At 52.9% G+C, this 27,472-nt stretch overlaps 1 long non-coding RNA gene across 2 annotated transcripts; it reads left to right on the top strand.

The window, feature by feature from the left end:
* LOC149520887 (uncharacterized) lies at nucleotides 1-27,472 on the top strand. Of its 2 annotated transcripts, none has more exons than XR_016348196.1 (3): nucleotides 1-136; nucleotides 3,992-4,119; nucleotides 25,644-27,472. It is a non-coding gene; the product is annotated as an uncharacterized LOC149520887 (long non-coding RNA). The 2 variants fall into 2 exon arrangements; XR_016348197.1 differs by lacking the exon at nucleotides 25,644-27,472 and adding an exon at nucleotides 5,741-6,739.

Below are 27,472 nucleotides of genomic sequence, written 5' to 3'. Positions count from 1 at the left end.
CTGCTGGGGGCCGTGTGCATTGTTGTTTACTCCTGCTGTTTACCTCAGACATTCTTCTGCACTCACTCAGGGAAGGGATAGGGGGTTAACAGACAACAACACTCCAACAGTTTAAGGAACCAAATAACATTAACAGGTGAGAAAGAACAACCACCATTTTAACTGTCCCCTTACTTCTCCTTTGCCTCCAACATATTCTATTAACCGATATCGAACGTCCCTACTCCAGACCATGTGATTCATTCATTCCTTGATCGTTGATCCCAGCCTGGAGAACTGTCCTGTAGTTCTCTGGAAGTTACTTTCCATAGCTGAATAGGGACGTGATTCGGCCTTAGCACCACCTGGAGCATGGCACCGGTCCCCCCGAGGCCTCAGAGCCCCTTAGAGAGGCAGAGCAGTGCTCCCATGACTATTAGGAAGCTTGTGGGCACCATTCACAAAGCGTGTCCGAGGGAATCTGTCTAGTGCCGTGGTTCCCAAACTTTTCAGTATCATGCCCCCTTTTGGATTTTTGAGAAACCCTCATGCCCCCCCTCCCCTCCCCCAGCAGCAAAACTTGTTGAGCAAAAAAAAAAAAAGGAACCAAGTGGGGCCGAAAAACAAAAATAGCAAGGGGAGTGTGTGTGTGTGTGTGTGTGTGTGTGTGTGTGTGTGTGTGTGTGTGTGTGTGTGTGTGTGTGTGTGTGTGTGTGTGTGTGTGTGTGTGTGTGTGTGTGTGTGTGTGACCTTCACGCCCCCCAGTGTGGGAACCCTTGGTCTACTGGGAATCTGTGCAGAGATGCGTCTGATCTCGGGGTGGGGAGGCTGCACCCTAAGCTGCCCCTCGCTAGCAAGGCCCAGCCCCAGCACAACTCAGCTACACAAATGCAAGAAGCTCCTGTCACACACTCGGCATTCTGTGCACCGCCTAGGGGCACCCTGTGCACCGCCTAGGGGCACCCTGAATCCCTTCACCCACCCCACAAGTTCCCATTCTCCACTGCAGGGGCTCCCTGCCGCCCCCAGCCCATCTCCCCTGTTGCCAGAGGCTCTTGGTGCCTCCTTGCCTCCTGCCCCAGCCAGGGTCCTCCATTCTCCTGCCCATGCCCAGGGTTGTTCGTCAGCCCCCCTTCCCTCTCCCACCATGGCTCTTTGCTGAGGCGCAGTCACTTGGGGTTAACATGCTTAGCTCTGGTGGGAGGCTGGGCAGAGCAGGTCAGGGTGATGTTGAGCCACAAGGTACAAATGAGGCTCTGATTTGTGCCCATCACAGAGGTGACTGTGTCCCTGTGTCCCCCTTTATTTCTCTGGTTCTCCCCAGACCCGTAGGGTGTCCAGAGCATTCCTGGTGCTTTGCAATGTATTGGACCTGGTGCCCAGATGCCTTTGTGTTACAGACACCAAGTGAAATGCTGAGGAGTTGTGGGCAGGGCCCTCACAAGCTTGGCCAACACTAAGATACACGTTGCTCCACAGCCAAGGTCACCCTGACCTGACTGAGTTGTCAGTGGATCAGGGCCAAGCCCCGAACTTGATCCCTGGCTGCAGAGGTTGGTTGTGTGTGACAAATCCTGACCACGTAGCAATACAGAAACTGCAGACTTCAGCTGGACTGGAACCTGGGACCTTCTGCTTAAATCTCTAGGAGCCAAGAACTAGGCTCCAGCCTCTGGTGCCCTCCACTACTGGGGTGCGGGGACATTCACAGGCACACACAGCCAGTGTCCTTCATGTGTGTCACAAAATTGGCTGGCACCCAGGGTGGTGTGAGGGTGTGTGGGGACTGCACCCTGGGGTGGGGGTCAGGGTGCATGGGCAAAGCACATGGGAGGAAGGCAAGGAGTGGAGAGAAGGCATATGGAGTTGGGGGTGCAGTGTGTGTAGGACTGGCACATGGGGGTGGGGGAAGGGTATGTCAGGCTGGCATGGGGGGGAAGGAGGCAGGGTGTGTGAGGCTGTGTGGGACCTGGTTGTCAGAGGCAGAAGATGCGGGCAGGGTGTGTGGCATTGGTTCCTGGAGGGAAAGGGTGTGTGGGGCTGGCAAGTAGGAAGTGTGGAGCAGATAATGGACAGGCAGTGTGGGGCTGGCACCCAGGGATGGGGGAATTATGTGTCAGGGTGAGGTACAGGGTTTGTGGGGCTGGTGAGTGGGATATAGTGTGTGTGTGGAGCTGGCACGTGAGGAGTGGCTGTAGAGGGGTGGAATGGCCGCTCTCTGAGCCGGAAGCAGAAGAAACCCTCTGGGAGCCATCTTGGGGCCAGCCTAGCTCCGCCCCCTCACCTGACCGGAAGTCAAAGGGCGGGGCTAGGACTATAAGAAGGCTGCCACAAAGCTCAGTCAGGGCCCAGCCTCCGAAGGACCCAGAGGCCTGGCTGGAGCTCCTGCCTGGGGAGGCTAAGACCCGGGCTAGGCCGCCCTCAGCCACCTTCCCAGAGGCCGGCCAGGGACTCCCTGCCAGGGCTACTAAGGCCTGGCCTGGCCCGCCAGCTGAACCACTCGAGGACCCAGAGGACGGGACCGAGCCGCTGGACCAGCTGGACCCCCGGTGGGTACTGGAACGCCGGGCCGGACAAGCCCCGCTGGACACTACAGAGCTCCGACCTCTTGACCCCTGGATTGGGCCGCCGGCCCCTGCGGAGACGACGCGGGCTTCAACTCCCCGACAGGCCGCTGGGGCTACAGGTACTGGGGAAGGGGGGGGGAGACGAGGAGTGGCCCAGGGGGTAGCATGGGCTGAAAACAGCCCTAGGCCAGCAAGTTGCGGGCTGGAGCCCCTGCTGAGCCCGTAGCAGCTGAACGGCTGCATCCAGGGCCCCTGGGCCGGGGCGCAGTGGAGTGGGTGGGCCTGCGCCCCCCCTGCCACCCACTAACCGGGTGGCAGTCTCCCACTCCCTTGCCACTGCTGCAGCTGCACTGCCTGCCCCGCTCTTGAACTAGGAGCTCCTACAGACCTGTGGGTTTGTTTGCGGCCCCGCCTTGCGTTGGGGCCTGGCCAGCAGTTGCTGCCCTGCCCTGCTGGAGGGCCTGGGCATCCGTATAAGGGTTTTGGCACCCGGCCAGGATCCGGATAGGCCCCTTTAAAGGGCCAGGACTCGGACTACTCTAAGGCACGGTAGGGCCATAGGACGGACTAGCCATCCAGTGTACCAGGGTGGAGGATCCTCCTCCTAAAGGCCTGCCGGCCTACAACGAACTTTCCCCCGGAAGGGGGGAAAAGCTCAGGCTATTGTGGACATTGCCGGAGGGCAGTGTCTCGAAGAGACCGCACCACCTGCCGGCAGATATAATTCCCGAGCAGACGGCAGGGGCGCGGTGGCAGAGCGGGAACCCCGCTACAGTGGCACAAAGGGGGAGCCAGAGGTGGGGATGAGGTGGCACAAAAGGGAGGGAGCAAAAATTGAGTGGCTTGGCGCATGGTGGGAGACAGCATGGGAGGGGGCTGAAGATGAGGATGGAGTAGTGCCTAGGAAGGAGTCTGGCAGAAAGGGATCTCGGAGTCACAGCAGACACCAAGCTAAATATGAGTCAATGGTGTGACACTGTTGCAAAAAAAGCAAACCTGATTCTGGGAGGCATTAACAGGAGTGTTGTGAGCAAGACACGAGAAGTCATTCTTCCACTCTACTCTGCACTGGTTAAGCCTCAGCTGGAGTATTGAGTATAGTTCTGGTCACCACATTTCAAGAAAGATGTGGAGAAACTGGAATAGGTCCAAAGAAGAGCAACAAAAATGATTAAAGGTCCCAATGTTTCTCAACCAGTGATATGAGTAACCTTAAGGGTCCTCGAGAGAAGTCTGGGGAGGTACATCAACACAATTGAAATTTGGAGAAAACTGAATTTTTGTTTTAAATTTTACAGCTTTTTATTGTTTTTGTACTTTTTACACCCAAAAATGTCATCACCCCCCCAGCTCCGATTACATTGTTTAAACAAATGTGTTGCAATAGTAGAAAAAAATTGTGTGTCAGAAAACTGTAGGTACTGAGGAGACTTATTTTTTTAAAGGGTGTACTTTATAAAAAGGATTGAGAACCACTGGTCTAGAAAACATGAGCTACGAGGGAAGGCTGAAAGAATTGGGCTTGTTTCGTTTGGAAAGAAGAAAACAGAGGGGACATGACAGCGGTTTTCAGGTATCTAAAAGGGTGTCACAGGAAGGAAGAGGGGAAATTGTTCTTCCTGGCCTCTGAGGATAGGACAAGAAGCAATGGGCTTAAACTGCAGCAAGGGAGGTTTAGGTTGGACATTAGGGAAAACTTCCTAACTGTCAGGGTGGTTAAACACTGGAATAAATTGCCCAGGGAGGTTGTGGAATCCCCATCCCTGGAGATATTGACGAGCAGGTTGGACAGACACCTGTCAGGGATGATCTAGACGGTGCTTGGCCCTGCCGTGAGGGCAGGGGACTGGACTTGATGACCCCTCGAGGTCCCTTCCAGTTCTAGTGCTCTAGGATTCTGTGGGTAGGGGACAGGAATCTGGTGGAGTGGCACATCAGGGGACAGCAGGTGGGGGATGGGTCAGGGATTGGAGGCAGCAGATCAGGGAGAACAGAATGGAAGATGGCACTTTGGAGATGGGGCAGGGGGTGAGGGTGGAGGGGCTGGCACACATGGCTGAGGGCAGGGGTTGGGACTGGCACAGGGACAGCTGTGGTAGGAGTCCAGAGGGAATGCAGTTTTGCCCTTAAGCCTGCCACAAGAAGGTAATGGCCTGTGTCCCAAGCTGGCATTGAGCAGGCCGGGCGGCATTTGCGGGCCTGGACGCTGGGGCAGAGTTCGCTGGATTTCTCTCCCATGGATTCTCTGAGTTAACAATAAACCCACATGCCGAGTCTGGCAGGGCAGAGTGGCACCTCGGCTGCAGCCTGCCCGGTCCCAACCTGCCTGTCCTGTGTCAACAAGGCAGGGAGTGTGTGCAAATTACACCACCCAGAGCCAGGAAAGCCCTGTGAGTGGCAGCCACCAGGCAGCCCTGGGGCTGAGGACCGTGCCTGCAGGTCTTGAGCAGGGCAGGGCATGGTTGCTGGAACAGGGGGCAGAGGTGTGTAAAGACTGGTGGGCAGACATGTGGGCATGGTGCATTGTGGCTGGGGAAGGCGGGGGGTGGCATGGTGTGGCCCAAGTGAGGGATTGATATGGCAGGGCAGAAGTGATGGCAAACCATGCCAGGCTGTGCCCAGGGGTATAGCCTGGCACAGGAGTTTGAGTGGTGGTGGCTGTGTTGTGCCTGATGAGGATAGGGGCATGATGTGACTAGCAGGTTCAGGGGCCGTAGCTGGTGAGGGCAAGGGGGATGTGGCACGGAGGGTGGGGATGTGGTTGGCAGGGACGTGGGGGGCACGGTACAATCAAGTGCTTACAGTAGAGTTTTGTAAATAGTTCAAGTGCTCAGGAAAGTTTCCATGCCAAGTTACAAAAGCAAGAACTGACGGATGATGCCAGGCCAAATTCCCAGCAGAGACCAAGTCCCCAGTTTCTTTTATTTTCCTGTAATTCTTTTGTGAGCAAAGACATGATTTTCATTTCAGCTAATGCTGTTCCACCAACATTTTGCGGGAACATTTTCAGGTTACTTGGAAATCTGTCAACGGTGACAAATTCTATAGCTACACTTTGATCTGACTTGGCTGTATGTAACTTACAGTCCTGTTTTCTGTTCTGCTCTATAAAAACACCGTTCTTTTATTAAGAACATATATGTGTCTGTGGAAATTCTGGCATTTAAAATTAGTAAAATGTGACTCTTTGGCAGCTGCTTTTTGAAACAACAAATCAGCGAAAACACACCATGTTCCCAATGATATCAGGAATGGGAAACACAAGAGAATGACAACGATTATAGATATCACTGACAGGAGATCTCAGAAGCAAATGGTGCAGACATCAAGGTAAAAATACCTGCAGAGTTCAAGGGTTCTCCTTTAGCATTACTGTGTGGGTAGGTATCTTTTCTGACTTGCTCAAACACACAGACCACTCAGCATGTAGTGCTGGATGCCAAGCAGTCACTATTTTTTTGGTCAATGCTCCAACCTCCAGAGCCCCATGGCTCTGTGATCCAAACAGCTGCAGTGTGCTAGCTGAGAACATCCCGCTGGCCTCCTGCAGATCCCAGCCCCACTCGGCCCCACATGCCAGTGCCTATGAGACCGAGGTGACTGCTACCCAGCACAGGCAGGGCAGGAAGAGGCAGGGGCCTGCGCGAGATGCTTCCCACAGGGCCCGTCCTGCGTGTGTGCCAGCTGATGACTCTCCACTGCAGTGCTATTGGAAAACAACTTGTTTTCATTCTATGTTAGCCAGCCCAAGGCCCTGCAGACAGATAAAGGTCTGCTTATGCCTTGCACATGTTTATAGCTTCGCTGGGACACGCTGCTCCTGGAAACATTACATCAGTGGGGCCTGGGAGAGTGGAGTTTGCCTTTCACCTACATCTGTGACTTCCAGGATAGCCCAGGGCTGGCTCCCAGGACAGCCGGATACAGGGTCACCCTGTGTAGGGCCAGGGAGCACGTGGGCAGTGCCTGGCACTCACTGTACTGCTCAAGGGTCCCAGGGTCAGAAAGTCTGCCCCAGAAAATTCCCTTTCTGTGCTGCCGTCTCTCCTCATCAGTCCAAGCCAGACTCAACAGCACAAACAGCATGACAATTATTGGTATTGTGGTAGTACCCGGGCAACTGCCATGGTCCAGCCCCTTGGCCTGCCTTGTGCTAGGTGCTGTACATTATTAAGGTGCATTACGGTAGCACCTACCAGCCCACGTCATAGACCAGCCCTTTGGTGGTGTAGGTGCTGTACATTATTTAAGGCATAGGCACTAACTCCATGGGGCTCTGGGGGTTGGAGCATTGACCAAAAAAATAGTGACTGCTCAGCATCCACTGGCAGCCCCGAAGGTCAGCACCTGGCTGTCTCTCCATTGTGTCCCACCTACCGGTCACTCGGATGTTCACCTCCTCCCCACCTGCCCTCCCGACAACTGGAAGGCCACACTAATCAGCTTCATCCCTCCCCCACTTCCAGCTGCTCCGCGGTGTGCTGGAGACACTGAGCGGGGGCAGGAAGAAGCAGAGGAGGGGCAGGAAGGGATGGGGGCTTTGGGAGAGTGGGGGCTGGGCCTAGGGAAGAGTGTTGTTCAAGCCCTGAGTAAGTTGGTGCCATGATTTAAGGCAGTGGTCACCAACCAGTATCAAGATCTACGGGTAAATCTTGGAGCCTCTGACAGGGGATCCCGACTGGTTTGGCTGGGAAGCTAGCAAGCACTGGCACTTCAGCTGCCCCTCCACCCACTTCCATGCTGCTCCTGCCTCTGCCTTGGAGCTGGCCCCCTGCTTTCTGTGCAGGGTGTGGGAGGGAGAAGGGCCGCTGATGTCAGGGTGTCCCTCCTCCCCCCACTTCTGTACCCCGTCTCCACACAGAAATAAGGGGATGGAGGGAGCTTGGCAATAGAAATCTGTCACTCTCACACAGTGTGTGTGTCTGTCATGCTGTGGCTATGTCTACACTGGCAGGTTCTTCCGCAGAGCGGCCACACTGCCCACCCGCGTTTGCACAAGAAGATTTACAGGACGGCGTGGGAAGAGAGAGCGTCTTGCACAAGAGCTACGCTCTTTTCTAACAAGTGTAGGCTCTCTTGTGCAGGAGGACAGTGTGGACGTGGCAGGGGTTTCTTGCAGAAGAAAGCCCTATGGCTAAAATGGCCACCAGAGCCTTCTTGTGCAAGAGAGCGTCCATACGGCCATGGATGCTCTTGTGCAGAAGCACATGGCGGTGTGGACATGTTCTTGCACAAGAAGCCACCAGTGTAGACATAGCCACACTGTCCTTCACGCTGACCTCCTGACCAGACACATACGTGGGGACTGTTGTTACTACTTTTACTGCTTCTTAGTTTTGGGTTTTCACTGGTTTGTGCATTTCATAATTTTCATTTCTCTTTTACACTTAAATTTAATATTTTGAGTAGTGAATTCTCAAATGCCTAATTGAAGTAGTTATCCCTGTGGTAATTGCTGCTCCTGGAAGTGGCTGGCACATCCCTGCAGCTCCTGAGAAAGGCAGAGCAGGGAGTCTCCACATGCTGTCCTTGCCTGCAGACACCACCCCTGCATCACCCATTGATCAATAACAGGGAAACAGTGACCAGTAGAAGCTGTGGGTTCAGTGCCTGTAGATGAGGGGCAGCACATGGCACCATGGCGCCATTGCTGTACATGCCAGCTGCTTTCAAGGAGTAGCGCAGGACCAGGGCAGGAGTAAGCCTGCCTTAACTCCACTGCTCCACCACCCAGAAGCTGTCTCAGTTAAATGGTGCCCATCCTATACCCCTGTTCCCAGCCCTGAACCTCCTTCTGCACCCAGTCTCCTGTCCCAGACGCAAGTTCCTCTGCACCCAAACTCCTTTCTAGAGCTTGCACTTTGAAACCTCTCCTGGACTCCAATCTTCCATCCTGAGCTAAGCCTGGAGCCCCTCCCACACTCCAAACCCCTTAGCCGAAGACCAGACTTGCAACACAACCCCCTACCCCAGCATGGTGAAAGTGAGTGAGGTTCGGGGAAGAAGGGGGATGGAGTGAACAGGGTGAGGTCTAGGAAAAGGGGTGGGGTGGGGCAGGGCAGGGCCTCAAAGAAGGCCAGGGAAAAAAGTGGGGAAGGTTATCTGGGTTTGAGTTGTGAGAGATGCAGCCGTGTTAGTCTGGTGCAGCTGAAACAAAAGACAGAACGATGTAGCACTTTAAAGACTAACAAGATGGCTTATTATTGGGTTTAAGTTAGATCTTACATTTCGCTCACATTGAAAAAAGTGATCTTGTGGTTATAAAGGTTGGAGACCACTGACTTAAGGTATATTACAGTAGTGCCTAGGAGCCTACAGCCCCCCTCCTCGCACTCTGCTTGGTGCAATACACTATTTAAAGAGTATGATAGCACCCATCTTTGACCAGGCCCCCGTGTGCTTGGTGCTACACTGGCAGAACAAAGGAATGGTGCCTGCTCTGGAAAGCCCATCCTCTAAATGCAAATCAAGGTAGGGAAAAGTGAACAGTTTCTGAACAAACCAGAAGCTGTAAATTACGTGTGCAAATATTCAGCAAATCTGTATAAATAATTAATCCACACAACGAATAGTCCAAAATACAAATTGTTGCTGGGTAATAACACAAGAGGGCTCCCTGATTGTAAAACTAAACTGACTCCATATTAAAAGATCTAGTTACAGAGATGTTGCAACTTCAGGGAGCATTCCAGCCATGCGCACACAGACTGGCTTACTGGTACTTCCGCCAAACTCCTCCCTGCTGCAACCTGTGCTTAGGGTTGCCAGATGGCTTAACCAAAAATACCGAACATTCCTCCCACCTCCCCCCCCCCCCCCCCCCAAAAAAAAACACACCAGGGGAAAAATTCTGTTGGGGGGGAAAAAAAAAAAAAAAGAGGACCCCGAGAGTTATTAAGCAAAAAAAATGAAATAAATTAAAAAAACCCAGCATGGCCCCTTTAAGAAATGCCTTTGAGGCTTTTTGGCCTGAACAGGCTGCCGGTGGCCATCTGCCATCTTGTTGCCCTGTTTCGGGCCAGACAGCTCTTCTGCAGAACCAGATAAGCACCTGGGATTTTCGCCTCCTGGCTGGGAAAAAAAAAAAAAAAAAATCAGAAGATACCAGACATTTTAGGTGTCCAGTGTTTTCTGAATTTTTTTTACCGGACAGGAGGCGAAAATACTGGACTGTCCAGGTCAATACCGGACACCTGGCCACCCTACCTGTGCTCCTCTCTCCAACTTCCTGCAGATTGCTATGGGAATCACTAACTGCAAAGGGGCAGCACTTGCAATGAGCACTGCTGGTAAAGAATTACTAGACCAGTTCTTATCAACTGGGTGACCCTGGAGAGGTCACACCCCTCGCTGGGCTTGCGTTTGCCCTCCACTCTTGTCTGTTTAGTGCCCTGGCATAGGGCCTCTCCCTTCTGCTGTATTTGTACACGACCCGACACGCTCGGCTGGGGCCTGAGGTGAGGGTTGCCAGGTGTCTGGTTTTGACTGGAAAGCCTGGTTGAAAGGAGACCCGGTCCAGGTCCTGGAATAACTGCAGTCAGCCTCCCTGCTGAGAGGATGGGACGTGCAGCAGCTGCTGACAGACAGAACTGGCTGTCTCCTGCACTCAGCTTCAGCCTCTCTGGCAGAAGGGAACCTGCGTAGCCATCTGGGGAGAACCTGTCCACTTCCCCCTAAGCCTTGATTCCCCCCAGACCTTTGCTGTGGGGACTGGCCGCCCCCTCTGCACAGCACACAGAACAAAGCTGAAGCACTGCAGTAATACACATCATTAATAATATCCCTCTGGCCCCTGGTTCTTATTTCCTTCCAGGGCGTGTGCAGGAAAGTGAAGGAGATGCTTCCCTTCCTGGAGTCTGCTCCCCCAAAGCCACCTGCCCTCCAAGTCCCAGTAGCTCCCCTTGCTCCTTCTCCCATCCCTCTGCATGCTCCCCTCCCCATTGTGGTGGACACACCCTCAGCTAATGGGGCCCTTGTCATGGACAGTTTTGTACCCCTGGCTTGCTGCTCTGAAGGGCTGCACTAGTTGTCACCCAAAGCCCTGCGATTTGGTAAGTTAGCCTCTGGGGTATTCCCTACCAGCTGGGACACACTCTTCAAAGGCAGCCCCAGACAGGGAGCCAGCCCCAGTGCTCTTCAGAGCTCCTCAGGAGTCGGAGCAAAATCCTCAGCAAGGCGAGAAGGGCCAGATGCCATTTGGGTGAGAGGTAACGTGGGGACAGAAAATAAAAATCAAAGGGAGCTGGAGATAGGACAGGAAATGAGACGTGAGTCAGCCAGCAAACATGCTCTCTCAGAGGCAATGCACGGAGAACAGGGAGTCCAAGATACGGTTCACAAAAGCTTAGGCCCCAAGATTCTAATAAATCTGTGAGTGTTTAAAGTGCCACTGGGCTCTTTGTTGCTTTTGCTGAATGTGGCCACTCCTCTGAACACTGTGATCTAAAGGAGTTAGGGCTAGGGACCAGGGCCGGCTCGAGCCATTCCTGCGCCCCAGGCAACGGGCGCGTGATGCATGCGCGGCTCCGCCCCCAGGTGCAGGGTGCATGTGCGGCCCTGCCCCCCAGCGTGCTGCGCGCCTGATTGCAGCTCTAAGGGGCATCGGCTGCACAGAGCCCCTTAAAGCTGCCATCAGGCACCCCCTATAGGTTGGCACCCTGGGCAGCTGCCCAGCTAGCCCCCTCCCCCCTTAATCCAGCCCTGCTAGGAACAAGGGAGAGACAGATATAGGGTTGAGAGCCATGCAGAGAGGAGTTTGCAGGGCCATAAGGCAGCAATCACCAGTGGTCACCTTGGGCATGTCTAGACTACATCCCTCTTTCAAAAGAGGGATGTAAGTTAGAGAGATCGAAATTGCAAATGAAGCCGGGATTTAAATTTCCTGTGCTTCATTTGCATAATGGTGGCCACACGTTCTTTCTAGATGGCGGTTTTACTTTTGAAAAGCCCTTTTTCGAAACAACACTTGGCCACCATTATGCAAATGAAGCACAGGAAATCATAGGCGTGCACTGCACATTTCATTAGGGTGTGCACCCAAAGAATTTTTTTAAAATATACTTTGACCCCCATTAGCCACACCCCTGACCTCTGTTACCCATGCCCCTGGCCCCCATTGGCCACACCTCTGGAGGTAACACTCTCCAGGCTAGATGGACACATGACCAGAAGTAAAAAGTGTCATGTGACACCCCCCCAAAGGACTTTTCCCACCATCCTCCTACCATTAGGGATTAATTTGCCCCTCCAAACTTCCCTCATGCAACTATCCTGCAATTGCATTACCCCAAGGTGTGTGACATTAACTCGGGGGCTGGGAGAAGTGTTCCCTCTAAGAGTTTCCTCCCATGAACAGAATGAATTTTGTGTTGTGCACCAGTACTGAGTTCATGTGCCACTGTAGCACCCAAGTTATTGATAAATCTCTCATAAACCTCTACCCTTTCCCTCTGCTGCCATGTCTCCTCCCCTTGCTCCATCAGCTCCCCTGGCACCTGCTGCCCCCCAACCCCTCACCCTCCTCTGCTGTCCTGACTCCTGCCCTCCTCACTGCCCTCAGCCTTCCTGAGACCTGGCCCCCTCCACCAGCCCTTCTCTCCCCACTGTGCCCACTCCTTCAGTAGCCCCTTTCTGATCATGTGAGCTACCCCTCCTCATCCCCTGGCACCTGCACCTTCCCTCTGCACCCTCTTGGTGCGTCCCCCTTCCCTCACTGCCCCTGCCCCCTTTGCCTTCTTTTTCCCTGATGCCCACCCCCTCACCACCCTCTGCCCCCATTCCCCTCATGCCCCTGTGCCCTCACACATGCCTTGCTCCATCCCTGCCTTCCTCATGCCCACCCCTTCTTTCAAGCCTTCTCCCAGCACCTCCCCTTCCCCCCTCTAGTCCCCAATGCTCTTACCCTCTCCTCTCTCAGCATCACCCTGTCCTCCCTCCCACTGGCACCTCCCCTCCTGCCTTTTTCCTCATTGTCTCCCCTCTACCCTGTCCCTTGGTGCCTTCCTCTTTCTTCTCCTGACCTGCCCCCCTCCCCTCAGCATAAGCCCCTTCCTCTAATTTTTCCCCCTTCCCCTCCCTTACCTTCAGCTTCTGCCTTCCAATTCGCGGGGCTGGAGTCAGAGCCAGCCCAAGGTACAGGACGGTGCTGCCGGGACGGGCAGAGACGCCCCCGAGGTGCAAAAATGGCTCAGGCCAGCCAACGTCTGTACTCAGACCCCAGCTACGTCTGGAGCTGGGACGGGCAGTTTTAAAGTCCCAGGCTGTGATGTCACGCCACGCCTGGGCATCTCCGCTCTCACCTGTTGCGTGGCATTTGAGCACACCGCGCATGCGCTCTCTCTGCCCCACAGTGCCCCATAGATGGCCATGGGGAATTTAAAGTGAGGGGCTGGGGCCCCGTCACAAATCCCTCTCCTCTAGCAGACGCTAGCTGGCCCAAGACATTAGGATGTGCCTGGGCACACCCGGCACACCCCGTGCACACACCTATGCAGGAAATTTAAATCCTAGCTTCATTTGCGATTTCAATCTGTCTAATTTACATCCCCCTTTCGAAAGAGGTATGTAATCTAGACATGCCCTTGTGTGGTGTGGTGCACAGCACCGTCACATATGGGGAGGTCAGATTAGGGCCTCAAAAAAGGAGGTTTAAAGATCTTGTTCAAAGGGGGGGGGGGTTGCACAAAATTGACCCCTCTACACTGCTTGTTTTTGCACAAAAACCTCTTGCACAAAAAGCATCGGCAGAGAATATGCAAATGACAGTGCGACAAATGCTAATGAGCGCTTCATTAGCATACTCTCTTCTGGCAAAAGCCTGCAGCGTAGACATGGCCATGGGCTATGCCTACACTGGCGTGATCTTGTGCAAAAACTCTTTAGCGCAAGAGTTCTTGGGCAAAATCTCTTCCAGAAGAGAGCGTCTACACTGGCATGTGCTTTTGCGCAAGAGCATCCATGCCAATGTAGACGCTCTCTTGTGCAAGAAAGCTCTGATGGCCATTTTAACCATAGGGCTTTCTTGTGCAAGAAATTCATGTTGCCCTGATTTCATACATTAGAACGTCAGTTTACTTGCGCAAGAACACGCGGTCAGTAGCAAGTTTTTGTGCAAGAGCGGCTGCTTTTGTGCAGGATTTCGCCAGTGTAGAGACAGCCTTAGAGAAGAAACAAGCGACCCAGTAGCAGGTGGGGTAAACGGAACTGCTTTATTGCCCACACACGTTAACCTCGGCCCCCCCCAACCCATCATTCTGAGTGGCCTGTTTCTTCTCTAACATCTGGGGTCACAAACAGAATCCCAGGGGAGAGTTGTGCCTGATCATTGTGTCTTGATGGATCACATGGATAAATCTCGTGGGCTCTTTACTGCAACAGCTGTTAGGGATTTTATTAACAAGTTGGTGGGGAAATGGGAAGGGGTCCTTATGTGGACCCATCTGGGGCTCCTCAGGATTGGTCTGCCATCCAAGAGTGAGTGGAGGCCTCCCTAGCGTCCAGAGGTTCCCAGGGTTGTGCTGGTGCAGGCTCTGTGTGAGGTTCTGTCATGTTTGTGGGAGAAAGTTAATAATCTTAGCAGTAAAGTAGAAACTCTGCAGCAGATTGCTGAGAAGCAGCACACTATTATTAGTGTGTTGGCAGTCGAGATGGCTGAATACTGCATGGATGATTTTTAATTGCCTTAAGTCAGAGAACCTGGCTCTGAAGGGTCAAGCAGACACCTTAAAGCCAACTTCTCACCCCCCTCCTATCCCTCCTACTTCTTTTACCCCTCTTTGAAGCAAAATTCCTGTTTCCCTCACCACCTGTCTTCAAGGAGAAGTACACACACATAGGACATTTGAACATTTGTAAGAAAGGGACCAAGAGGTGTGGGGGCTAGTTAAAAAGACCGCTCTTCTTGCTAAATTAGTAGAGTGAGCCTGTGTCTATGGAAAGGCACCATTCAGCAAGAAAAAAAAAGGCAGGGGCCAGCCAGCTCAGCACAGGGACATGAGGGCACAGTCCTCTTGTCAAGGGCTGGAGAGTGGCATTGACACTAATGCTGGCAAATGAACTGCTGCTGCACCCGAGGAGTGCAGCCACTTTTCTGTAGGTCCTACAAAAATAGAGAATATTTGAATGGCACAGAAATAAAACTCTGCAAAGCCCGGTGTTTGGAATACACAGGGCAGCCAGCCCAGGCAGGACCCCTCGAGACAGAGGGCTGGGCCCAGAGGACACTGAGTCCCACAGGCCAGGGGCAGAGGATGCCAGGCACAGGGACTGCATACAGAGGGCACAGCTGGGGGGACTGGGCAACTGGGTGGAGTTATAAGCGTTCTGTTTACCCCATCCACTCCTGGGTTGCCTGTTCTCCTCTCTAAGGGTATGTCTACACTACCCTGCTAGTTCGAACTAGCGGGGTAATGTAGGCATACCGCACTTGCAAATGAAGCCCGGGATTTGAATTTCCCGGGCTTCATTTGCATAAGCGGGGAGCCGCCATTTTTAAAACCCCGCTGGTTCGAACCCCGTGCAGCGCGGCTACACGGGGCACGAACTAGGTAGTTCGAACTAGGCTTCCTAGTTCGAACTACCGTTACTCCTCATTTCACGAGGAATAACGGGGCTGCCGACAAAGGGCTTTGATGTCGACAGGGGGAACGTCCAGACTAGCGGCGAGCCGACAAACAGCTGATCAGCTGTTTGTTGGCTCAGCGCGGCAGCCATGTAAATGTAAATGAAGCCGCAATCATTTAAATCGCGGCTTCATTTACCTTTGCTGATCTGTCTAATCTACATGCCTCTGCCGACAGAGGCATGTAGTCTAGACACAGCCTTTGAGTTCCTCTGCAGTTACAGAGAGAGACAAACATCTCTCTCTCTCTCCAAGAAACAATTCTTCGCTTTCTGTAAGTAGGGTAAAGCTTGGATAAATTTGTTAGGTTTTATTGTTTTATGTTTTGGGTATGGGATCTAATATCTGTACACTGCTTAAAAGATGTTTGGCTTTTCTCTTTAACTAAGTTTTAGCCCATGGAGTTTCTCCATGAGTATATTTTGTTACCTCTCCATCTAGTCATTATGCTTAAAAGTTCTCTCTCTTCTTTTTATTAACCTGGGACTGGTTAATTGTGGGTCCTGGTTCTTATTTTAGGGGTGAGATTTCCCAGATGATCTTCCCCTGATTTCTTTATTAATATTTGGGTGGTGGCAGTGGAAGTTCTATTCCCAAAATCTAGGATTTTAAGATTTTGGCGAAAGTCTGATACGAAAGCCTGGTACATAAGGCTTTGGGAAACACTTGCTGGCCCCCACTTCTGCATTTATCGTGCCAGACTGGGGAAGGAGCCCTGATAGGTACATACCCACAACACGTTGCTCATATTGTCAATGATGGTATCCCTAGCATGGACTAGGGTTACCAGATGGTTTAAAAAGAATACCGGACACACTTGATCTCAGATCAGGGTGAGTGGGGTGGGACCAGCCAGGAGGGGAGTGGGGCTGGCTGGGGAAGATCAGGGAGAGATCAGCCAGCAGGAAGCAGGGCTGGTCAGAGGAGATCAGGGGGAGCAGGGCTAGCTAGAGTAGATGGCAGGGGGAACCAGCTGGCAGGAAGCTGGGCTGGCCGGGAGGGGATTGAGGGGAGTGGGGCTGGCCGGGGGGGAACTGGCTGCTGGGGAGCAGGGCTGGCCGGGAGGGGAGTGGGAGGAACCGGCCGGCGGGGAGTGGGACTGGCCCGGCCCGGGTGCACGCAGATCCCAGGGTGCTACTTGTCCTGTGCACAGTCCCAGTGGGGCACATGGGCGAGTCTGGCCCCAGGGATTTAATCCCACCCCGGCCCTGCCCCCATCCTCCCTCTGTACTGCATAGTTGCGTGCTGCCTGGCTGGTAGACATGCTCATGCAGTGTGAGCGTGTCTACCAGCCAGGCAGTATGCAACTATGTACTGATACTCATGATAATAATAAAAACTGAATTAGAAAATACCAGACATTTATATGTCCAGTATTTTTTCAATTTGTTTCCTGGACAGAGAGCTCAAATACTGGACTGTCCAGTTCAAAACTGGGTACCTGACAACCCTAGTGTGGACATAATCTGTGTACAGAGGGAGCAAGTGTGAACACCAATTTTTGTTTTGTCAGATCGTGGGTGTCCATATAAGTTCTCACACCTTGGTAGTTTCAATATGCCAGTGTGGAGACAGCAAATGGACGTGCTCTACAATCAGCACATTTCAGGGTAGATTTAGTGGCTTCCAGCAGCCCAGGAAAGGTTTCCTGAAATCCTTCAACATTATCTGATCCTCTGGCAACCAAGAGAGCTGGTGAGCCAGCCTACCTGCCTGCTTTTCCCCTCCATGGGGATTACGGCTTCTGGAGCCTCACGTTACATTTTGTAGCCACAATTCATTCTACCTCCTGGCTGGATCAGATAACTGAGCTCTGTCTCCCTGTGAGCCATGGGAGGCAGAAATGGCTGGGGCTCTAGGGTGGCACAGACCAGCAGTTGGCTTGGGGGGGGCGCACACTATAACAAAACTCCAGGCCTCCGGTTCGCAGGACGAGGTTTTCCAAACAGGCTTTGGAGGGGTGGCTGAGGTCAGAGCTGAGCTGCCAACAGCTGTAAGCCCTCTGCCAGACGAGTCCCTTGAAGGGGTCTCGTAATGGGCCACCAGAAATAGGCCCCCCAATCCTGAGTCACTTCTCTGGAGCAACAGAGACACTGGACGCTCTGATAACGCTGCCTGGCCACAGGACACAGCCGGAGGCCAGAGGTAAGAACAGAAGTGCCATCTGGTATTAAACAGCTGGTATTTCCAAAGCGCAAGCCCAGCTCCTCATTTTTGTGTAATTCCCCTTTTTGAAATTAAATGCCTGAGTGCTGGACTGCTGAGGTGTTCTTCCCACCACAGGAATGTTAAATGTTGTTATATTATGGTCACTATTCCCAAGTGGTCCTGTAATGGTTCTCTCCTGGACCTGATCCTGCGCTCCACTCAGGACTAAATCGAGAATTGCCTCTCCCCTTGTGGGTTCCTGCACCAGCTGCTCCAAGAAGCAGTCATTTAAGCCATTGAGAAATTTTATCTCTGCTTCTCTTCCTGAGGTGACATGTATCTAGTCAATATGGGGATAATTAAAATCCCCCATTATTATAAAGTTCTTTATTTTGGTAGCCTCTCTAATCTCCCTCAGCATTTCAATGTCAGTATCGCTGTCCTGGTCAGGTGGTCGATAGTATATCCCTACTGCTAATTTCTTCTTATTGGAGCATGGAATTACTATCCATAGCAATTCTATGGAACATGTAGATTCATTTAATATTTTTATTTCATTTGATTCTATATTATCTTTCACATACAGTGCCACTCCGCCACCCACCCGGCCTGCTCTATCCTTCCGATATATTTTATATCCCAGTATGATTGTGTCCCACAGATTTTCCTCATTCCACCAGGTTTCAGTGATGCCTATTATGTCAATCTCCTCTTTTAATACGAGGTACTCTAGTTCACCCATCTTATTAGTCAGACTCCTAACATTTGTGTAGAAGCACTTTAAGAATTTGCCACTGCTTATTTGTCTGCCCTTCCCTGATTCCTTTGTATGCGGTTGTTTGTCTGCTCTGGCCCATGGTTTGTCTTCTCCCCTCCTCTCTTTCTGACTACAGCTTAGAAAATCTCTATCAATGGATTCTCCTCTAAGGGAAGTCTCCATCCGATTTACGTGCATCTCTGCACTAATCAGCTTTCGCCCATCTCCTAGTTTAAAAACTGCTCTATGGTCTTTTTAATGTTTAGTGCCAGCAGTATGGTTCCACCCTGGTTTAGATGGAGCCCATCCTTCCTGTATAGGCTCCCCCTCTCCCAGAAGTGTCCCCAGTTCCTAATAAATCCAAATCCCTCTTCCCTACACCATCGTCTCATCCACACATTGATACTCTGAAGCTGTGCCTGCCTACCTGGCCCTGCGTGTGGAACTGGAAGCATTTCCGAGAATGCCACCATAGAAGTCCTGGATTTCAGTCTCTTTCCTAGCAATCTAAATTTGGCCTCCAGGACATCTCTCCTACCCTTCCCTACATCATTGGTACCTACATGTACCACGACCACCGGCTCCTCCCCAGCACTACACATAAGTCTATCTAGATGCCTCAAGAGATCCGCAACCTTCGCACCAGGCAGGCAAGTGACCATACGGTTCTCCCAGTCATCACAAACCCAACTATCTATGTTTCTAACGATTGAATCACCGACTATTAACACCTGCCTCTTCCTAACTGGCAATCCCTCCCCCTCAGAGGTATCCTCAGTGCGAGAGGATACCGCAACATCTTCTGAAAGGAGGGTCCGAAGTACAGGATGGTTTCCCTCTGCTCCCATTAAATGCTCTGTTCCCTTGAGACTTTCGTCCTCCTTAAGAGCACTGGGGCTCTCAGACTGGAGGTGGGACAGTACTACAGTGTCCCGGAAAGTCTCATCAGCGTAGCTCTCTACCTCCCTTAGCTCCTCCAGTTCAGCCACCCTGGCCTCCAAAGCCCGAACTCGGTCTCTGAGGGCCAGGAGCTCCTTGCAACAGGTGCACACATATGCCATACGCCCACAGAGCAGGTAATCATACATGTTACATACACTGTGACATAGTTGGGGGGTACCTTGCTGGTTGCTATGCTGGGCAGTGGGTGACCTCCACTGGCTGCTGTCTGTAGCACGGCCCAGCAGGGCAGGGGATGAGTCATTATGCAAAGGGGGCTCCATACCTGTCTGACCAGTGATCTCCCAGGAAGCAGAACAATGGGGAGAAGGGGAGTGGAGCCCTGGGGGCAGGGCTGGAAGTGAGTGAGTTGGTTTCTGTCTGGGAGCATAGAGGAGACAGCCTAGGGAAAGGGGCTGGAATTTAGGGGCCCAGTCTCCCCCATCTCAAGGGGGGCTAAGGCATCCTAGGCCTGCCCTGTAACCAGATTACATCTGTGCTGTGCTGTATCCTGGAGAAGCAATAAACTCCCTCTATTCTGCACCCCTGTAATGGCACGAACAGACTCCGCCAGCCAGTAGGAGACAGGAAAACCCCAACACGCCATCACATCCCCACTCTGCTTCTGGGCTTCTGTCTCCATTTTTCTTATGAATAAGTTTAAGCATAAACTGGGCTTCTTATTAAATGTCTGGAATATAAGTTATTATAAAAGTTCTGTTTAAAGAAGGTCAGAAGTCACTAGCACCCTCTAACCTCCCTCTCTAAACTCCCTGTTAGCTGCTCCTGTTCACAAGCTCCCTAGTCACTGACTCACAGCTTTTAAAGCCCTGGTAGCCCCTCCCCCTGACTGAGGCTCAGCCAATTAACAGAAGCTTCTAGATTTCAAACCTTTTAGAAGCTCCTTCAAACAAACAAACAAAGACAAGCTCAGCACACAGCAAATAACCCCCACAAACACACACTCCAGGCAGCCACTTACCTCAAGGTCCTGTATTTCCTCCTCCTTTACCTGGAGAACTTCCTCTCCAAATGCCCTGTTAGCTGCTCCTGTTCACTCATTTACACAGCCCCAGGACTGTATCTGCCACAGCTGTGGGCTCCACCATCTCGGAGTTCTCCCATGGCTGGGTTTTAACTCTTAAAGGGCCAGTTCAGGGCAGATGCCCCATGACAAGCCCACTGAGTGAAACAGTGATGATGCATGGGTGGCGGGTTTGCTAGGCAGGGGAAGGCATTGCCTTCCCAAACCACCAGCCCGCTCCCGCCCACACTCCGTCCCCAGAATGCCTCCCGTGGGGAGGAGGGTGAGTAGGCGGCTTGGCTCCATGGGGAGCGGGCCCCAGCAGGAAAGGCAGGGCTGGTGGGGGCTGGGTCCATATGCTGACATAATTCCCCAGTGTAGGTGGGGACACTGTGTCTGCGACAGAAAGAAGAGCACAGTGGAACGCTCCCTGCAGGCAGTGAGTGAGCTGGGCCCTTCCCATGCAGCTCGTCACTTTCCAGCCAGCCTGGCCATGCAGTCATGTGCCATGCCACACCCCAGATCCTCAGTGCCCTGTTGCCGGCGTGTGGCTGCAGCCTGCAGACACCTGTCTGCACCTCTGGACTAGCCGGAGGGCTGTAGCAAGGGAAAGGAGGGGATCCTTTCGTTAAACAAAAGCTTAACATTTTCAAACCAGGCAAACTCTCTTGCTGAGCTCCCGTTGCTTGGGATTGGAACCTCCGCCCCTTGGGATTCCGGACTTTCCAGGCGCAGACACACGAGGCTTCCTGACAAAAGGCCATTTGTTTAGAAACCCAGAAGGGTCACAGACCTAGCAAATGCTGATGTGGGACAGAAGAGTGCCTGGCCCTGCCCTGCTCTCGCTGCAGCCAGAGATCTGGAGATGTAAGACAAGAGGAACCAGTACAAGCTCCTGGCCTGCAGCACACGGGTCACACAGTGTGAGTGGGGGACGGTCCTGCTCTTGTGGGGGACTTTCCTGGCCTGCACACGACCCCAGTCCCATGGCCAGTGACAGGATCTGAGTCCCCACTCCAACTTCCTGCACCCAATGCCCTCCCATCCCATTCCCCTAGCAAAGTCCTCCTTACCCCAACAAGGCTGGGCACAGGACCTTGGTGTCACCTGGGGCAGAGCCTGGGTGTCCCCACTCCAGGGTGCTCTCTGAACTGGGCATTTCCCTGGCCCACTGATTATTGCCTACAGTTCAAAGCAAATATGATTGATTAAACAGCAGACAATTTTTTAAAAGAACAAGGAAAAAATGGGTGCGGCTAAAGGAAAACCCATCACCCTACTCTGTGGCAAGGAATGTCACACACAGCATCACTGGGATGTCAGTCCAGATCATAGTCTGTCCCTCACAGGTCCCAGCTCCGCCCCCCCCCCCCCCACACACATCCCATGCTGCAGGGATGCTGTAGGTCCATGCTGGAGGGATGCTGTAGTTCTGTGCTGTGGGTTTGTGCTGCAGGGATGCTGCAGGTTTGTGCTGCAGGGATGCTGTGGGTCCATACTACAGAGGTGCTCCAGGTCCATGCTGCAGGTTTGTGCTGTGGAGATGCTGCAGGTCCATGCTGCCGGTTCATTCTGCGGGGATGCTGCAGGTCCATGCTGCCGGTTCATTCTGCGGGGATGCTGCAGGTCCATGCTGCCGGTTCATTCTGCGGGGATGCTGCGGGCCCATGCTGCCGGTTCATTCTGCGGGGATGCTGCAGGTCCATGCTGCTGGTTCATTCTGCGGGGATGCTGCGGGTCCATGCTGCTGGTTCATTCTGCGGGGTTGCTGCAGGTCCATAAAGCGACTGGGACTTTTCAGTTTAGAAAAGAGGAGACTGAGGGGGGATATGATAGAGGTTTATAAAATCATGAGTGGTGTGGAGAGGGCCGATAAAGAAAAGTTATTTATTAGTTCCCTAAATAGAAGAACTAGAGGACACCAAATGAAATTAATGGGGAGCAGATAAAAGAAAGTTCTTCTTCACACAGCGTGTAGTCAGCCTGTGGAACTCCTTGCCAGAGGAGGCTGTGAAGGCTAGGACTATAAAAGAGTTTAAAGAGAAGCTAGATAATTTCATGGAGGTTAGGTCCATACAAGGCTATTAGCCAGGGGACAGAATTGGTGTCCCTGGCCTCTGTTTGTCAAAGGCTGGAGAAGGATGGCAGGAGACAAATCGCTTGATCATTGTCTTCGGTCCACCCTCTCTGGGGCACCTGGTGCTGGCCACTGTCAGCAGACAGGATACTGGGCTAGATGGACCTTTGGTCTGACCCAGTACGGCCGTTCTGATGTTCTTATGGTCTAAGGATGCTGCAGGTCTATGCTGCAGGTTCGTTCTGCGGGGATGTTGCGGGCCCGTGCTACCGGTCTGTGCTGCGGGTCCATGCTGCAGAGATGCTGCTGGTCTGTGCTGCAGGGATACTCACTCTATTAGCAGCCACACCCCTGCATTTTGGGGGGGCAGGGACCTTCTCCCCATGTCAGCCCTCCCATCCCGCAGTTGGGGTTGTGATCCCCTCCAGGTCTGGCCTGCAAGGACCCTTGGATGATGGTGTCTCCCGGTGCTGGGCTTCTGCCCTGGGCCCCCTTGTTCTGCCCAGCTTCTCATGGCACCAGATCCGGACGCTCCAGCCTCAGCTCCACTCTCTGCTGCTCTTCCTCCAGCCCCTGGGCTGCTTCCCTGGCCCCTCTGCCTCTGGTTGCTGTGGCTCTGCTCCCAACACTGACCTGCTTTCTGGGTTCTGGTTCTCCCTGTCTGGCACTCTGGGGCCCCTGCTCTCTCCTTAGCTCTCTGTCTGACCCAGGCCATTCCAGCTCCCATGCAGAGTGGAAACCCACACACCACTGGCCTCCTGACCACTCATGAGCCTGCCCACCCTGTCAATCAGGCCAACCTGGATTGTTGGCCTCTCCGCGTTTTCCCGGGCACTGTCAGTCTTAGGGGGTGGTTTCCCATTGACTTCCCCCTCCCTTTTGGTGCTGGACACTGGCCAGCCACCCCACCTCCACCCCGAGTGTTACTGAGGGGCCACTAGTCGCTCATGCAGAACACCCGGTAGTTTCTGCCACAGGCCTTACGTTCTGCTGAGCTAGAGGAGAACTTGATGTAAAGGCTCCAAGTGACCCAGGGCACATGGTTTCAATGCTCCATGCCCCTCCTCTGCTACACATTTGCATCTTATTTCTAGTCTGAATGTGTCCAGCGTCCGCTTCCAGCCACTGAAGTGCCTTCTACGAGCAGAGATCTCTACCCTGCATGGCACCGTTCTGGGGGGAATCTCAAGGCCCATACAGCTGCCATGGGTGGAAATTTTGCATTGGGCACCTGCCAAGGTTCATTTTTAATTGCCTCTAATTTTGTTGTTTTCAAAGTGCACATAGGCAAGTCCCTTCAAACAGGCAAAGCTCCAGAGGAGACAAACTGACATAAGCCGGCTGGAAATTGACACAAATTGGTCCATGCAGGAGTTTGCAAGAGGGCTTTAACGGCAAAGGTGTTTAAACCAGGCCCCAGACCCAGTCACATGCAGTGCCGTGGCTGGGAGTTTGTGGTGGAATGAGCTATTTGTAGAAAGCAGGGTTTCCTGGCCACAGAGATTACCCCCTTTTGGCTGCTCCTCCCTGCCAGAAAGACACCAGCCACAGAAGCCTCTGGTGCAGCCAGGTGCACGAGTCAGAAATGAAGTGAGTGACCAGGCAGCAGGAGCTCTGGGATGGCAAGTACAGAGCAGCCCAGCCCAGCCCGGCTGGTAGCAGCCATCATGGCCTATAATGAGACTCAGGCCAATGATGTAGGGGGTGGGGGAAAGGGGCCAGGTCAGAGGGGATGACTCAGCTTGGTGCAGTGACTGCAACTGTCTAGCTCTGGTGCTGAGCTGGCCCCTACCTACCTAGGTTTATCCCTCACCCCGCACAGGCGGGAACCAAGTAACAAGGGACTAGGTGACTTGGCCAAGGTTGCACAGGGAGTCTGTAGCAGAGAAAGGGATCCATGCCAGTCTTATGGGTCCCAGGCTTCTGCCCTAACCACTGGGCTCTCCTGCCACTGAACAGGCTACTGTAAAATACCGCTCAGGGCTCCATGGTCACTTTGGTTCAGCAATTCCAGCTCACATGTGGTTTTCCTGGGGCACCCCACACCCATTGCAATGCCTATCTACAGTGACATTTGGGACACAAAGAGTCCCTGAACAATCCCACAAAGCCAGGGTCCATGATCAATGTTCCCTCCGTTTATTTCCACCCATGTGTGGAATAAATGTTGTTGTCTGCATCAAGGCATGCATGGATGTGCACCACCTAGCACTCAGCTTACAGGGAACCTGGGCAGTGATCCTGAATTGAGCAAAGATTCCACTGAAGGCAATAGCTCTGCGTGCTCAAGGGCCACATGCGAGCAATGGGAAGCTGCTGCTCACTTCACCAGGGGCCTGCCTGATAGCAGCCTCCATGGCTCCCGCTGCCTCCTGCCCATGTGCCAGCATTCTCATGTGCCAGAGAGTCTCTGCACGGGGGGGAACGTGCCCAAGAAAAGGAGCTGGAGGGGAATTATGGGACCTGCCCATTGCCCTGGAGCAAGGAAGGGGGTTCTGAGCAGCCAGAGAGAGGAAGTGGCACCAACAGCCTGTTCACTCCCAGGTGTTTCTTCTCCTGGGTGCCGGCAGTGTGGAACGAGGGTGGGCAGACAGGAGCTCGGTGCAATTGGCTGCTGCCTGTGGGACAGGCACCTGGTTCAGGAGTAAAGTCCCGGGGCCCTTTGCTGGTTTCTGAGAGCATCCCAACCTCATCCTGAGCAAGTCAATATTTATTAGACTGGCAAAGGTCACTTCTCGTTGGGAGCTATTTTTGTCCTGGACACTAAAGTCCAAGGGCTTGTGAGTTGCAGTGCCAGGACTTGCCCAGAAATGGCCCCAGCAGGCTCCGGGAAACCTCATCATCACAATGAATGAAACAAAAAATCAGTGACCCTCCTGGCCCCAAGAGCAGGGGCTGTGTGGGGAGCAGGTGGGCTGGTGCAGAAGCCTAGTTCCTCTAGGGACCTTGCTTCACAGCCTCTTTCACACCACGGGAGGAGCGTGTCTGTTCTCACCCCCTTCCCCCTTCGGGCACGGTGGGAAGTGAGCGCCGAGATGGCACCTCTCAGCTGCGGAAGGCCCAAGGCTAGAACAACAGATCAGCTTGCGATTTGGGTTTCCTGGCAAATCAGCAGGGGGCCAAGGCTGGAACAAAAGCAGAATGTGCTTGTGGGTCCAGACTGAGACCTGCTGGCAAAGCCCTGCAATCTCAGAAATCACAGAAATGGAAGGAAGTGCAATAGGCTTCTAGCCGGGAGCCCTGCACTAAGACAGGGCTAAGTATTACCTGGCCCATCCCTGGCAGGTGTCTGTCTCACCGGTTCTGTAAAACTTCCAGGGAGGGAGATTCCACAGCCTACCCAGGCAGCTAATGTCTACTCCTCGCTGCGATTTAAGCCCAGGATTTCTTTTCCTGTCCTTGGTGGTTAAGGAGAACAATTTATCACTCCCTCTTTCTAACAACCTTTTATGTATTTGAAGACTTATTACATCCTCTCTCAGTTTTCTCTTCTTTAGACTAACCGGCCCCATTTTTCCCATCTTTCCTCATAGGCCACGTTTCATCATGTTTTCTGCTCTTCTCAAGTCTCTCTCCAGTTTGTCCACATCTCTCTTGACATGCCCAGAACTGGACTCAATACTCCGGCTGAGGCCGAATCAGAGCTGAATAGAGTAGAAGAATTATTCTGCATGTCTGGCATCCAACACTCCCACGTGTACAGCGATGGGCAATCCAGGCTACCGGGTGGGTTGCATGAGCGGCCTCCTTCATCTCAGGGGGCCACAAGATTGTCATAACCAAGATTGTCCTCTCTCCTGGGCTAGAGCAGTTTTGCTAACTGCGCTTGCACACCTAGAATTTGTGGGGTGTGCCAACTGAACCAGAGCATCGCTTTGATTGGCAGCAGAAGGGGCGTACAGCTCTCACAACCAATGTTGTGTGCAATCAGTATGCACCCCACTTCATGTGCCCTGGCTTTTATGTAAGGGGTGTTGAAGATCCAGCCCACCACGCCTTTGAAGCCGCAGTCCCAGGCTACTCAAAGCAGCCAGCTACTCTCTGTGCCTCTCTGTGCTGCGTGCTGGCCAATGGGAGCTGTGATGATTGTGCTGGGGTTCGGGGCAGAGCACAAAGTCCCCTTCCCCTCCCCCGGCGCAGCACCATGAGGCATAGGGAACAGTCACTTTGAGCATCCTGAGGCTGTCTAGGTAAGCACCTCCCCATCAGAGCCTGCCTCTGGCACCCCAGCTCCACCCTCCCCCCAACAACCCCAGGTCATCACCCAAACTCTCTGCACCCCCTCCTCCAGGTCACAGCTTCCTCACAGACCCTGCACTCCCTCCTGCACTCCTCCTCCAGGCCAGAATCCTCTCCTGGACCCATACCCCTGCACCCCAATCCTCTGCCCCCGGTCACAAGCCCGTCCTTCACCCAAACTCCCTCTCAAAACCCCACATCTTCTCCTGCATCCCAGTCTCCTACCCTGAGCTCCCTTCTGCACTCAAGCTCCATCCCCATGGAAAAGTGCAGCCCTTGACCACTTACCAAAATCTTGGAGTGCCACTCCCCATCAAAAATGATTACGTACCCCTGCTCTCCATGCATGTCACTTTAGCAACACCTGTAGGAAAAACCCAACACAGACAAAAACCAGCAGAACCTGGCAACCCTGCACGTGGGCAACAATAAACACAATGTCTCATGGGCCACAACTAGAACTCCGATGGGCCACATGTGGTCCTTGGTCTGCAGGTTGTCCACCCTTTGCTAGTATATCCCAGAATTATGGTTGCTGTTTTTGCAACTGTGTTACATTGTTGACTCCTATTTAGTTTGTGATCCACTATTACCCCAGATCCTTTTCTGCAGTACTCCTTCCTAGACATTCATTTCCCACTCTGTGCATTTGATTGTTCTTTCCTGTGTGTAGGACTCTTCATTTGACATTAATGAATTGCACCCTATTTAATTCAGCCCATTTCTCCAATATATCAAGGTCATTTTGAATTCTAATGCTGCCCTCCGAAGTGTGTGTAACCCCTCCCAGCTTAGTATCATCCACAAACTTTGTAAGTGTTCTCTCTGTGCCACTATCCTAATCATTTATAAAGATATTGGCTAGAACTGGAGCCAGGAAAGATCCTTGCAGGGCTCCACTCAATATGCCCTTCCAGACTGATTGTGAGGTGTGGAGGCAGATGGCAAGTGGGGGGGACAGTGGTGGTGGTGAGGACAGATGGGCTGAGGGGTAGGTTCCATGCTATACCCCCTTTCGCCCCTGGTACATTGTTCCAATGGTGATTTACTCTCAGGGTATGTCTAGACTACATGGCTCCATCGACAGAGCCATGTAGATGAGTTTACTAGATATAGGAAAATG

Source organism: Pelodiscus sinensis, chromosome 32 (assembly GCF_052426305.1).
Source record: "Pelodiscus sinensis isolate ZL-2025 chromosome 32, ASM5242630v1, whole genome shotgun sequence".
Classification (NCBI taxonomy): Eukaryota; Metazoa; Chordata; order Testudines; family Trionychidae; genus Pelodiscus; species Pelodiscus sinensis.
The sequence above is the reverse complement of the archived record's forward strand: the minus strand, read 5'-3'. Positions and strand labels throughout refer to the sequence as shown.